Source organism: Staurois parvus, unplaced genomic scaffold, assembly GCF_062004578.1.
Source record: "Staurois parvus isolate SC_StPar_1 unplaced genomic scaffold, SC_StPar_1.0 ptg000763l, whole genome shotgun sequence".
NCBI classification, from domain to species: domain Eukaryota; kingdom Metazoa; phylum Chordata; class Amphibia; order Anura; family Ranidae; genus Staurois; species Staurois parvus.
The window spans coordinates 177,946-190,184 of record NW_028318559.1 but is presented as its reverse complement, the minus strand read 5'-3'; the positions used below and the strand labels follow the sequence as shown (position 1 = coordinate 190,184).

The window sequence follows — 12,239 nt, the reverse complement described above, 5'->3', positions numbered from 1 at the left end:
GGTGAGGACACAGGGGTCCCATGATCCCCTCTTGCCCGGGGGCCCCTGAGTTGTCAGTCCACCCCTGCACATGTGGACTGTGCACTGTCTGTTCTGTAGGACTATATACAGAATCTCATACAGGTTATAGGCCCAGACACACACCCAGACAACACACACCCAGCAACAAAAAGAAGGCTTCAAAAGAATAAAAGAAAAATGTCCAGTAACACAGCTGCAACAAAGCTTTCATTTGTAAATCTGACAAACCAGAACAGCAGTTCTGGAAATTCAAGACAAAAATGCTGCTAACAAGGGAAAGTATGTAGAAATCTATAAATGAATCCAGGCCAGAACACTCTTCAGATGAGTGGATAGAGGAGGATCAGAAAGCTCAGAACACAATCTCTCTTAGCATAGAAGAGGATCAAATGATGTAATAAAAAAATATGTAAATATGAAACGGCTAAAGAAATGTGGGAAGGGTTACAAAAGGTGCATGAAAGAGAGCTAATTTTAGCAATAAACTGTATTTGATTAAAAAGTTATTCCAAACCAAGCTGATGAAAGGCAAGGATATGCAAGATTACATAAGGCACACCTTGGAGATGGTTGAACGCCTGAGAGGTATAGGAGAAGAAATAAAAGACTTTCATGTCACAGCATTATTACTTAGTGGTTTACCAGAAAGTTATGAAATGCTTTTCACAGCACTTGATGCATGTCCAGATGATGAACTGACATTGAAATATGTTAAGGGCAAGCTTATTAATACATTTTAGCGTAAAAGCATTATTGTGACGGTGCTTCTTTCTCAAGGTCTGCTTTAAAGATGAAAAATAGAAATAAAAACAGTAACATGAAACAATGTTTTGTGTGCCAGAAACAAGGACATTTAAAAGCAAATTGCAGAAACTGGAAAACTAGAATTCAAAAACAAACTAAACTACAAAAGTCTGAAAGAAGAAACTGATTTTTCTTCAGATAATGAATATGTTTTTCAATCCAAAAGTTACACCTCATCTTTGTAGGTATGGTGTGTTGATTCAGGAACTATGAGTCACATGACAAATGACACACATTTCTCTGTTCACCTTGACAAGAGTAAAACAGAAAAAAATCACCATAGGTAATGGGCAAATTATGGAATCAGAAGGAATAGGAGATGGTTTTCTTTATCATCTTATTTCCCACAGTCTCACCAGAAAGATACCTGTTTAAAATATCCTGTATGTTCCTTCTCTTAAAACTAATATTGGTAAAGAAGATCACAAAACAAGGCAATGTAGTGACCTTCGAAGATGACAGTTGTGCCCTTACAAAAGGGCCTTACTTGCGAAGGCTAAAATAACAGATGAGCTATATAGTGAACTCGTTGTAGAGCTATTCACCCTGAGGTCATCACAGAGGACAAGGGGGCACTCTTTACATCTGGAGGAAAAGAAATGTAATCTCCAAACACGGAAAGGTTTATTTACAGTGAGAGCTGTGAGAATGTGGAATAGACTCCCTTAAGAGTTGGTTCTGGCCAGCTCAGTGGATTGCTTTATAAAAGGCCTGGATTCTTTCTTAGAAACACAGAATACTAACATTTATAGGTAAAGGTTATCCAGGGAATATCTGATTCCCTCTTGGGGGATCAGGAAGGAATTTTTTTCCCTGCAGGAGCAAATTGGATCATGCATTCCTTGTTTTTTTTTTGCCTTCCTCTGGATCAACTGTGGGTATAGCATTATAACTTTTTTTTTTTTTTTTAATGGTTGAACTGGATGGACGTTTGTCTTTTTTCAGCCAGACTAACTATGTAACTATATCAGCTGAACTGCCAAGGAGGAAAAACATTCAAACTGCATTCACACATGGCACAGATAACCTGGGAACAAAAGTCCTGACATAATAAAGAAATTAACTGAGAATGACTTTGCAAGTGGAATAAAAATGAGTCCATGTGATCAAACAATGAAATGCACCAGCATTTTGGAAGCAAAGCCTATGTGCACATCCCAAAAGAAAAGTGTACAAAAAATGGATGCTTGCACAAAGGAAGGTGTACTTGTGGGGTACAGTGAATCTCAAAAGGGATACAGAATTCTACACCAAGGCATAAACAAGGTAACCATCAGTGGAAGTATAGTTATCAATGAAACCATCAGTGTGTTCAAAATTTCATGAACTAACATAAACGCTTCAAACTGAGGGAAATTCCATATCCGTGTCACAACACTGATAAGCAACAAAGTGACACAGAAGTAGAAATTAAGACAGACAATCCAAATACTGTAAAAGAAGAAACCAAGCACAAGAGGCTTCAATAAAGAAAGCCACCAGAAGCAATAAAGGAATCCCAGACGAATGCCTGTACTATGTTGCTCACTTAGCATTAAAACCAGAGCCAGATTCATGGGATAAAATGCAAAGACTTTCAACCCATGAGAAACAGAAGTGGATCAGAGCTGGTGATGAAGAGATGACAACTCTTAGTGAACTACAGACAAGGACACTTTCAGATCTGCCTCATGGTAAGTGTGCAGTCAGCTGTAAATGTTTTTTTAAGGCCAAATGCGACTCTGAAGGCAAGGCCTGTAGGTACAAAGCATGGTTAGTGACAAAAGGGTACTCATAAAAATTTGGTGAGAATTAGGATGCTAATTTTGCTCCAGTTGCCAAACAAAATACTTTCAGAACACTGTTAACAGTGGCGGATTCTCAGAAAATGGTTGTGAAGCACCATAATATCACAACAGCCTTTCTTAATGGTGATATCAAAGAGGAAATACTGTATATATGACACAGTCAGAAGCATACATGAAAAATTAAGAAGAGCAACTTGTAGCAAGTTGCAAAAATCTCTTTATGGACTCAAGCAAATGATCTGGAACATGGGAATTAAAAATAAGCAAAGTTTTGCTAGATGAATAATTCATACAAAGCAGAGCTGACCTATGTCTATATTCAAAATGTGTAGATTCTGAATATATGTATATTTTACTCTCTGTGGATGACTTGATTGTTGTTCACAAAAAGGATGAGGAAGTTGCAAAGTTGACTGCAGTGCTTAACTAGCATTTTGAAACTAAAGATCTTGGGGATGTGACATATTACCTAGGAATTAACGTACAGCAAATAGAAAAGGCAGCTCCCTGTGAAATCAGAAATCTAAAATTGAGGAAGTGCTAGAGCAGTTTGGCATGACTGCTGCCAAAATACTCCCATGGACACAGCATACCTAAAAATAAAAGGGTATGAGGATCTTCTTCCTACTAGTGATCAGTACAGACAAGCAGCAGAGCCATTGCTATATTTTGCAACCACTACATGTCCAGACATCCCAGCTGCCATGTCACTTCTTTGTAGACATGTGAATAAACCAAGTCAAAGAGACTGGACATTAATTAATAGAGTCATGAGATATCTCAAACAAACAAAAGACTTAATTCTAAAGCTGTCTGCTGTTGATGATTTGACCCTCGTAGGATAAGTGGGTAGGTTACCTAAGCACTCCCAAATCCACAAGTGGTTACTTGTTCAAATTAGGAAACAGTCCTATATCTCTCAGTAGTTTTGTCTCAGTAACTTTGTCTTCTACAGAGGCATAATACATTGCCAGTCAATAAACTATGTGGTTACTTTAATTGCTTGAAGATCTTAGAGCCAGTGTTCCAGCCTACAACCTTATATGAGGAAAATCAAGGCTGTATCAAACTTGCCGCCATTGAGAAGTTCAATGCAAGGACAAAGCATTTTGACATCAGACATTGTTACAATCATGATATTGTTGAACAAAATGTAATTGTGCTTACGAATTGTGAGACTAATGACATGATTGGAGATACTTTGACAAAACCTCTTAGAAAGAAGAAATAGATTTATAGAAATGAGATCCAAAATGGGACTTGGATAAGGAGTAGTTGTTCAGTGGGGTGTTGAAATACAGTGTCCATGTATTCTTTGTGCAACAACTACAGATATATTCTTCAACCAGTAGATGGCAGTGTTTAGAAGTTTGTATCTACATCTATGATAGAACTATTTCTCTGAATAATAAATTTCCTGTTTGCAGAGAAGCAGCATATACATGTGGACCATGCACTTTCTGTTCTGTAGGGCTATATACAAAATCTCTAAGACAGACACAGCAACAAAAGCTGCAACATGAGTGCCCTGTTTAGTGTAATAATATCTCAATTTAGTTTTTTCCTTTCTAAAACCTCAAAAAAAAAAAAAAAACATTCATCTTGATATAACAGAGAGAGTCTGAAAGTGAGGCAACCCAAATGCATGCCTCACTTTTATGGCCCTGATATACTTGTCAAGCAAGCCAAACTAACTGTACACTTTAATTGTTGATTTAAGCCTGGCTAAAAAATGTGTAAAATGTGTAACAAAAGTAAGGTCAACCTCATCCACAAAATGTCATGCATTGTGTCCTCCATCTTCTAATCTTTCTCTTCTCACATTTCAGGAATTTCTTAATGATGACTTCAGTGACTGAAATTTCAAGGTTGGTCCTTCTCATTCTCTGCATTTGATGGCAGTGTTGGCCCCAATCTAAAAGCTGGTCACAATTTTGGTGCAACCTTTTACACTGCTGACATATTTGGTGACTTCTTTGATGGACATCCACTTCTGGAAATGACAGAATTTCATTATCCCTGCTTTGCTGCTGTGATGCAACTGGTAGAAATGACTGTGTGACACATACCCACAAAGCACACCATGTGAACAATTACTCAAGGAAATGCAGTTTTCAGGAGCCTGTTAGGATAAAATAATGAAGCTGACATTGCAGATTTTGTAATGAAAGTTTTGTATTTGTCATCCTCTTATTTGCTAAATTAAGTGAGCCATACTGTCTTTGTACCTGGTAGCACATTTTTGAGGTCCAGAATCTTTAAATGTGGTTCAGATATAAAGCAGACCTTGCATCAAAAATGCAAAAACACTTAAAACTATGGGGTACAAATGTATTAAACATACTTTTCTTTACCCTGGCTTCCACCCATGTCACCGAGGCCAAGCTTTTGTGATTTATAATTTTTTTGCAGCATTTTGCCATGGTTGAGGAGAGGGGGGTGCTAAATTTGTAAGCTCCACTGTAAATTCGGGTATTTTTTGTGCTACAAAATACTGGTGTATATTAAAATTTTGAGTATAGATACAAGGTATCTACTGCTGTTAACTCATTTATAAAAGGTACAAACTCTAGAGGTGCAATTGTTATCCATGTTTCACCCACACGTTGAATTGTGGGTACAATAAAAATTACATATCTTATGCTGTCTATCACTAACATTAACACAGTAGTTTTTGTTTTTCTGAGTCCCCCTGTAGCATTGTTTTATTATGTACATAATTCGAAGCTTGCTAGAAGCCTGGGTATGAGTCAGCCTGGGAGTGAGTCTGGCTGGAAGGCTCTACAGGTCAGTTCTCTAATACCTCTCCCTTACTGTTAAAAGTTGGAGAAGTTTCTAGAAGCCAGTAGACAGGGGTGAGGAGGGGCTGATCTACATACTTAGGGGAATCTGGCCTAGGAGTGGTTTAGGAGTGTGTTTATGGTAATGTTTGACCATTCTTCCAAAGCGCATTTGTGAAGTCAGGCACTGATGTCAGACAAGAAGGCTTAGCTTGCAGTCTGCACTCTAATTCATCACAAAAGTGGTCTATCAGGTTGAGGTCAGGACTCTCTACAATCCTGTCAAGTTCCTCCACCCCAAACTTACTCATCCATGTCTTTATGGACCTTTCTTTGTGCACTGGTGCACAGTCATGTTGGAACAGAAAAGGGCCATCCCCAAACTGTTCTCACAAAGTTGGGAGCATGAAATTGTCTAAAATGTCTTGGTATGCTGACACCTTAAGAGTTCCCATCACTGGAACTAAGGGGCCAACCCAACCCCTGAAAAACAAACCATAATCACCCCTCCACTAAACGTTACACTTGGCACAATGCAGTGAGGCAAGTACCATTCTCCTGACAACCCAGAAACAGCCATCGGATTTCCAGAAAGAGAAGCGTGATTCATCACTCCAGAGAACATGTCTCCACTGCTCCAGAGTCAAGTGGCAACGTGCTTTACACCACTGCATCCAACGCTTTGCATTGCACTTAGTGATATGAGGCTTGGAAGCAGCTGCTGAGCCATGGAAACCCATTCCATGAAGCTCTCTATGCACTGTTGTTGTGCTAATCTGAAGGCCACATAAAGTTTGGAGGTCTTTAGTTATTAACTCTGCAGACAGTTGGCGAATTCTGCGCACTGTGTGCTTCAGCATGCTGTGACCTCACTCTGTCATTTTACATATCCTACCACTTGGTGGCCGAGTTGCTGTTGCTCCCAGTTGCTTCCACTTTGATATAATCTCACTAACACTTGACCGTGGAATATTTAGGAGCAAGGAAACTTCATGCACAGTACAATATACTTATCAGGACAGCGCTACAATGTTGCAATACAAAATATTCCTGTCAAATACCTCACAACACTGAGAGGCAATGTATCCCTTTGTGTGACTGAAATCCTAATAAAATCAATGTCCGTAAATAAAGTCCTCATTGCAGAGCTAAGGAAATAAAATCAGTCACATCCTTATCAAGTTTCCTTCAGATAAGATCCCTCATATCCGAGTGCATGAAGTAATAATAAATAGAATCACCACTTGTGGAGTACCATCACCATCTGCCTTTCATCTGATGGAAAGACCTTCTGAATTTCGGTCTAATAATGCCTTTAACCATATTATCCCTGGGTTAAGGGGATATCCTTCATCTTATAGTACTCCAGTGCAGATGAATCAAGGGTATATGTATGGAAAAAAATGCTGACATAGTGTGTACCTGTATACACAATTTATTAAAAAATGTAAAAATAAATACACTCACAAATAGGGTGTACAATCCTGGTGCACTACAGATATCAGCAGTGGTCAGAACAGATATTCCATTTACCCGCGGCACCTGGTGGGAATTCTGTGAGTGGAATCAGTGTCCTCCCTCCCTTGTTCTCATCCTCTGATTGTCTGTTTCCTGTTGCGATCTCCCTCGTATGTTCCATTAAGGTTTAAAATGTCACTCTCCGCATCCTTACGCATTATGCCTGCGTGGCTTCGTCAGTGGGTACCTATCATGGTACCATGCTTGAATTCACTGAGCTCCTGAGAGCAACCCATTCTTCCACACATGTTTGTAGAAGCAGTCTGCATACCTAGGTGCTTGATTTTATACACTTGTGGCCATGGAGGTGATTGTAACACTTTTGGCAATATAGTGTATGTGATGCCTCCTCACCACCTCTTTTAACCCCATTTTTACAGACAAATGTGCCACAACCGCATGCATTGCACATAGTTGCAGGGCGTTTGTGGCTCTTACCCATTTTTCCTCCCAGGAACTTAGTGTTTTTTTAGTGAAAATAGAAATTTGTGCAAGTATTGCAGGGGCCTAAAAAAATAAGTAGCACCGTCTTTTTATTCTACTGGTCATGTGCTTTCAGAAAATCCTGTATATGGTTTGGGGTCTTTTACAAACTCTGAAAGCTGTAAGGGGAAAAATCAAATCTTCAGATTTTTAAATAAATTTTTGTGTATGTTCAATTTTTACCATTTTGTGAAAAGGCACAATTTTAAATTTACAAATATTTGTTATTTATTAACTCAAGACAAGTTAAGCTTTTATATTTAGTGAGCATTTAGCAGGCATTTTGTAAAATGTGCTGTGTTTGTATCTGCTAATAATGATTTTGGTATATTTTTAGCAAAAATATTGTTTTGATAAACATTTGCGGGGACTTAAAATTCAGTGTTACCTTCTTTTTATTCTACTGGTCATGTGCTTTTAGAAAATATATGGTGGGGTGGGTCTTTTACAAACTCTGAAAGCTATAAGGGAAAAATCAAAACCTCTAGATTTTTTAGAGAAATTTGGTTATTTACATTTTTGCGTACATTAAATTGTCACCATTTCACAAAAGGGCGCAATTTAACATTTACAAATATTAGTTATTTATTAACTCAATAAAGATTAAGCTTTTATATTTAGTAAGAATTTAGTAAAATTTGCTGTGTTTGTATCTGCTAATAATGATTTTAATGTATTTTTTAGCGAAAATATTATTTTGATAAGCATTTGAGCAACTATTGTGGGCCTTAAAATTCAGTAGCACCTTCTTTTTATTCTACAGGTCATCTGCTTTAAAAAAAATATATGGTGTGGTGGGTCTTTTACAAACTCTGAAAGCTATAAGGGAAAGATAAAAAAGCAATGGAAAAATTACAAAAATGGTCTGGCCACCTGAGTTTAAAAGTGGCGTAGGGTTAATGAGGAACTGAACTCAGGATGCTGTGCCTAGACAGGTAGAGGCCAAGGAACTTGTCACAAGTATGGCCTGTGGTCTCCCTGCAGTTGATTTTTTCCCATTACTGATCTACCATGCACTGTTCTGCACTGTGTTATTAGAAGGCACTCTGCCTTCTAATAACACACCACATGCTAGAGCCTTCAGCAAGAATAGTGAGTGACACAGCTAGTGAGTTACCACCAAATGTTGCTCAAAATCTTCTGAGATTAGCAGGATAGCAGCAGCTTTAGTCTGCAAATATACAACTATGAGACTGTAGACACAGGAGTGCCTAGGTACCCTCACATGCTAGGACATGCACCGCTATTTTTCATTAGGATGTCAAGACAAAATGTAGTTTTTAAGTTCATTTCCTTTTAACCCATTCCCACCAATAGTATGCATATATGCGGCCCCACTGGACTGGGTTTTTTTTTTTGTGGGGTCACATATATGCGTATTTTCTTTGTGCTGGGAGCATGCCGCATGGAAAAAAAAACAACTGTGTGTAAAAAAGGGTCAGAGTCAAAGGTCAACGTCAGGGTCAGTGTCAGTATGTTTTGGGGGCAGGATTTGAAATAAATATATATTTTTGAAAATTCCTGTCAGTTATTGTCACTGTCAGTATGTTTTAGGTAGGATAAAAAAGGAAAATGTGCACTATTGTTTCTGGGCTGTACTACGGGTACATACAACTAATAGCCAATGTAGTTCCAACATTTAAAAAAGGACAGAGATATAGTCCTGGAAACTACAGACCAGTCAGTCTAACATTTATTGTATGTAAACTATTAGCGAGGATGATAAGGGGTTAATTTGCTTAAGAAAACAGTATAATTAGTAGTAATCAGCATGGATTCACACACGCTTGTTCTTGCCAAACCTATCTGTTAACATTCTACGAGGAAGTGAGCTGCCACAAAGGAAGGCCTGTGGATGTGGTGTATCTGGATTTTGCAAAAGCATTCAATACAGTCTGCCATAAACGCTTAATTTACAAACTGAGGTCTGTAGGCATGGACCATAGGGTTTGTACATGGATAGAAAACTGTTTACAGGGGCATGTTTAAAGAGTGGTGATAAATAGCGTGTACTGGTACTGGTAAGAGAGGTACCACAAGACTCTGTCCTGGGACCAATTCTATTTAATTTATTCATAATTGATATAGAAGCTGGCATAAGTAGCTCAATCTCAGTGTTTGGCACTGATGCAACGATAAGTAGGGCAACAACATCACAGCAGAATATAGAAACTTTACAAGAAGACCTCAATAAAATAAAGGGGTGGGCAGATAGATAGCAAATGAGGTTTAATGTTGAAAAATGTAAATTAAAGCACTTGGGGGCTAAAAATATGAACACAAGTTACTCGCTAGGTGGAGATCCTTTGGGGAATCAAAGATGAGACAAAAAGTAAGAGACAATTTAAAGCCAAAGGAAAAAGACGATAGCTGCCTGAAATTGTTCAGCTAACAATTCCAGGCAGCTATCGTAATTTTTTTCCTGTTGCAAAAATTGCTTAAAGTGTATATAAGGGCAAAAAACACAAAATAAACACGTGATACATCTTTGCAATACATGTGCATTTCCCTATGTTTTATTCCTTCAAAAGCCCTGCAAGTACAGCGAAATACCCACTGAATTCTTAAGTCTTGGTGTGGGCTGATAACACAGTATTTTTGAGTGATGTAAGCTCTGCAAAGTTTTCTCATGCCAGACTACTCAGACCCACCTGCTCCTCCATCTCTACAACATGAAGGATGATCATTTTGTTGTCCCAGGATAAGAACTGGGAGAGCCTATTACTCTCTTTTAGATTCCACAGGAAGTGAGCAACAGACACAGGACAGCCCTGAATTTCTGACATGATCAATAAGTATTTTTGGACTTGAACAGATATGACAAAACACTTTCTTGTTTCATATTTTTATTAATTTTCGAAGAAAAGGCAAATGATTGTATCTACAATGTAATGCCAAAGAAATGGTTATACAAACATCAGACAAGGATATACAGAAATTTGATCAGATAACATAAGTTCTTCAGACTAAGTGGGATTCAATAGGCTCTTCTGGTCCTGAAGATGAAACCATATTAGGTTATGGATCGACAGATGAGCGCAGTCACATGCTTCCAGCTCAACCCATAATTAGGTCTCTTGGCTTGTGTGATATAGTTGAACAATCTGAGTAGCATGGTAGCATCTCAAAAATCATGGGACGTCCAAGCCTCTGCTTAGCCTAGTCTTCTTTATAACATGTTTGGAAAATCTGGGCATAGGATTTCTCCATCTAAAGCGCAAAACCTGTTTCTGGATTGAGCTCATAATGGGAACAGGGACTAATATTGATAAAACTTTAAACATAATAATTTTGGCAGATACGTCATTTTTATCACTGTGACCAATGCGGCCAGGCGATACCTGGTTCTAAAGGAGTTTGGGATTTTGTGGTATTCCCATAGGTACTGAAAGGTTTGTTGACAGGTGTAAAGTGGGGGGGCGATGCTCAAAGCCTTAGATTTCAAAGGGTTAACCTGTAGGCCCAAGAGTGAGCCAATAGCAAAATAATTTATGCAAGTTGAGATTAATGGGTGTATGATTGTCAAGATGGCATAATCTGCAAATAGGCTCAGTTTATATTTGATGGGCTGCTATCGTTAGACCAGATTCCAGAATCAATTGTGTGACAGGTGAAATTGCTAAAGAAAATAAAAGTGGGGACAGCAGACAGCCCTATGACAAAACACTTTCAATGATTTTTATAACAGAATAAAAGGGAGAAAATACGAGATTCTTATTTTTAGTGTTTACGTACACTTTAAGCCATATGAGTAAGTGAAAGTAAGCCTGCCAGTGTTAAATTATTCCTTCCAACCTCTCCCAACTGCTGCTTTTGCTGGAAGGCATGACCTGTTACAGAAAGTGGAAAACCAACCAATCACCTGGCAGGATTATAACGTTATAAAACTTTGTTGGGGGGCTGGGTAAGAATTAGAAAAACAAAAACTCGTATTGCACTTAACAGGCTGCTTCAGTCTTTTAGCAAATAAAAAAAAACAGTAACCAGTCTGGTCTAACCCTTCTGCTAGTTTTCTGCTGAGAAAAGTTTAACTATTTTTACAAGCCATTTTTATATTTTTTCTGCAAAATATTTTTTTTATCAATCAAGACTTACTCTACAGTATATGCTGCTTGAGCTGGTCTGTTATGCAACTATCCGGATTAGTGTATCCTTGGCAAAGACTTTGGTTGCTGTACCTGGACCCCACTGGACTAGATGATTGCGAGGCCTAACTAGAATGTGACCTTTGGGCACTGGCTTCTTCCAGTGGCACTTTCCAGGGCCATTTACTGTGTTAATTAGCTTTCCAGGTCCAGAGCTGAGGTACAGGTCATGAGTAGGCCCTGTGAGCAAGTTGAGTTGAGCTGTTGAGTGCCATTATTGGTAAATGTTATCATTGGTCTCCATGAAAAGGGTTTGAAAGCTGAGGAATTGAGTACTGCATCACTAGGTAGAGAGTTGTGTGCATGTGCTTCATATACTGTTCCTGCCTTCAGCGTAAGGCGGCATGTTCCCAACATTGTTTCTCTTTTCAATAGTTCCACCTCAGTTAGTACTTGCTTACACCTACAGTGACCTGGTCACCTCCAACCATTTGAACATTCCCTACTCTCAGCTGTTAGTTTGTGAGTAACCAAGGTCTTTTCTGGGTATATGCATGGGGTGATGGAAGGAATTGTTCCTTTTTTCAGAGAAAAATCTCTTTAGGAGGCATATATGTTGCTAGATTTATAGATGATTTACTGCTAGCATGGAGGGGGATACAGAACATCTGCCAAAATGTATGGAATTTGTTAATAACAATGAATAGAATCTTCAAGTCTCACGTGAATGGAATTGTACAAACTATCATTTTTTTTAGATT

General features: G+C 38.4%; 1 long non-coding RNA gene across 1 annotated transcript; it reads left to right on the top strand.

Annotated features, from left to right (window-relative positions):
* The first annotated feature begins 2,291 nt into the window (after positions 1-2,291).
* LOC149444918 (uncharacterized) lies at positions 2,292-5,275 on the top strand. Its single transcript, XR_016306513.1, has 2 exons — positions 2,292-2,498; positions 4,442-5,275. It is a non-coding gene; the product is annotated as an uncharacterized LOC149444918 (long non-coding RNA).
* Positions 5,276-12,239: the final 6,964 nt, after the last annotated feature.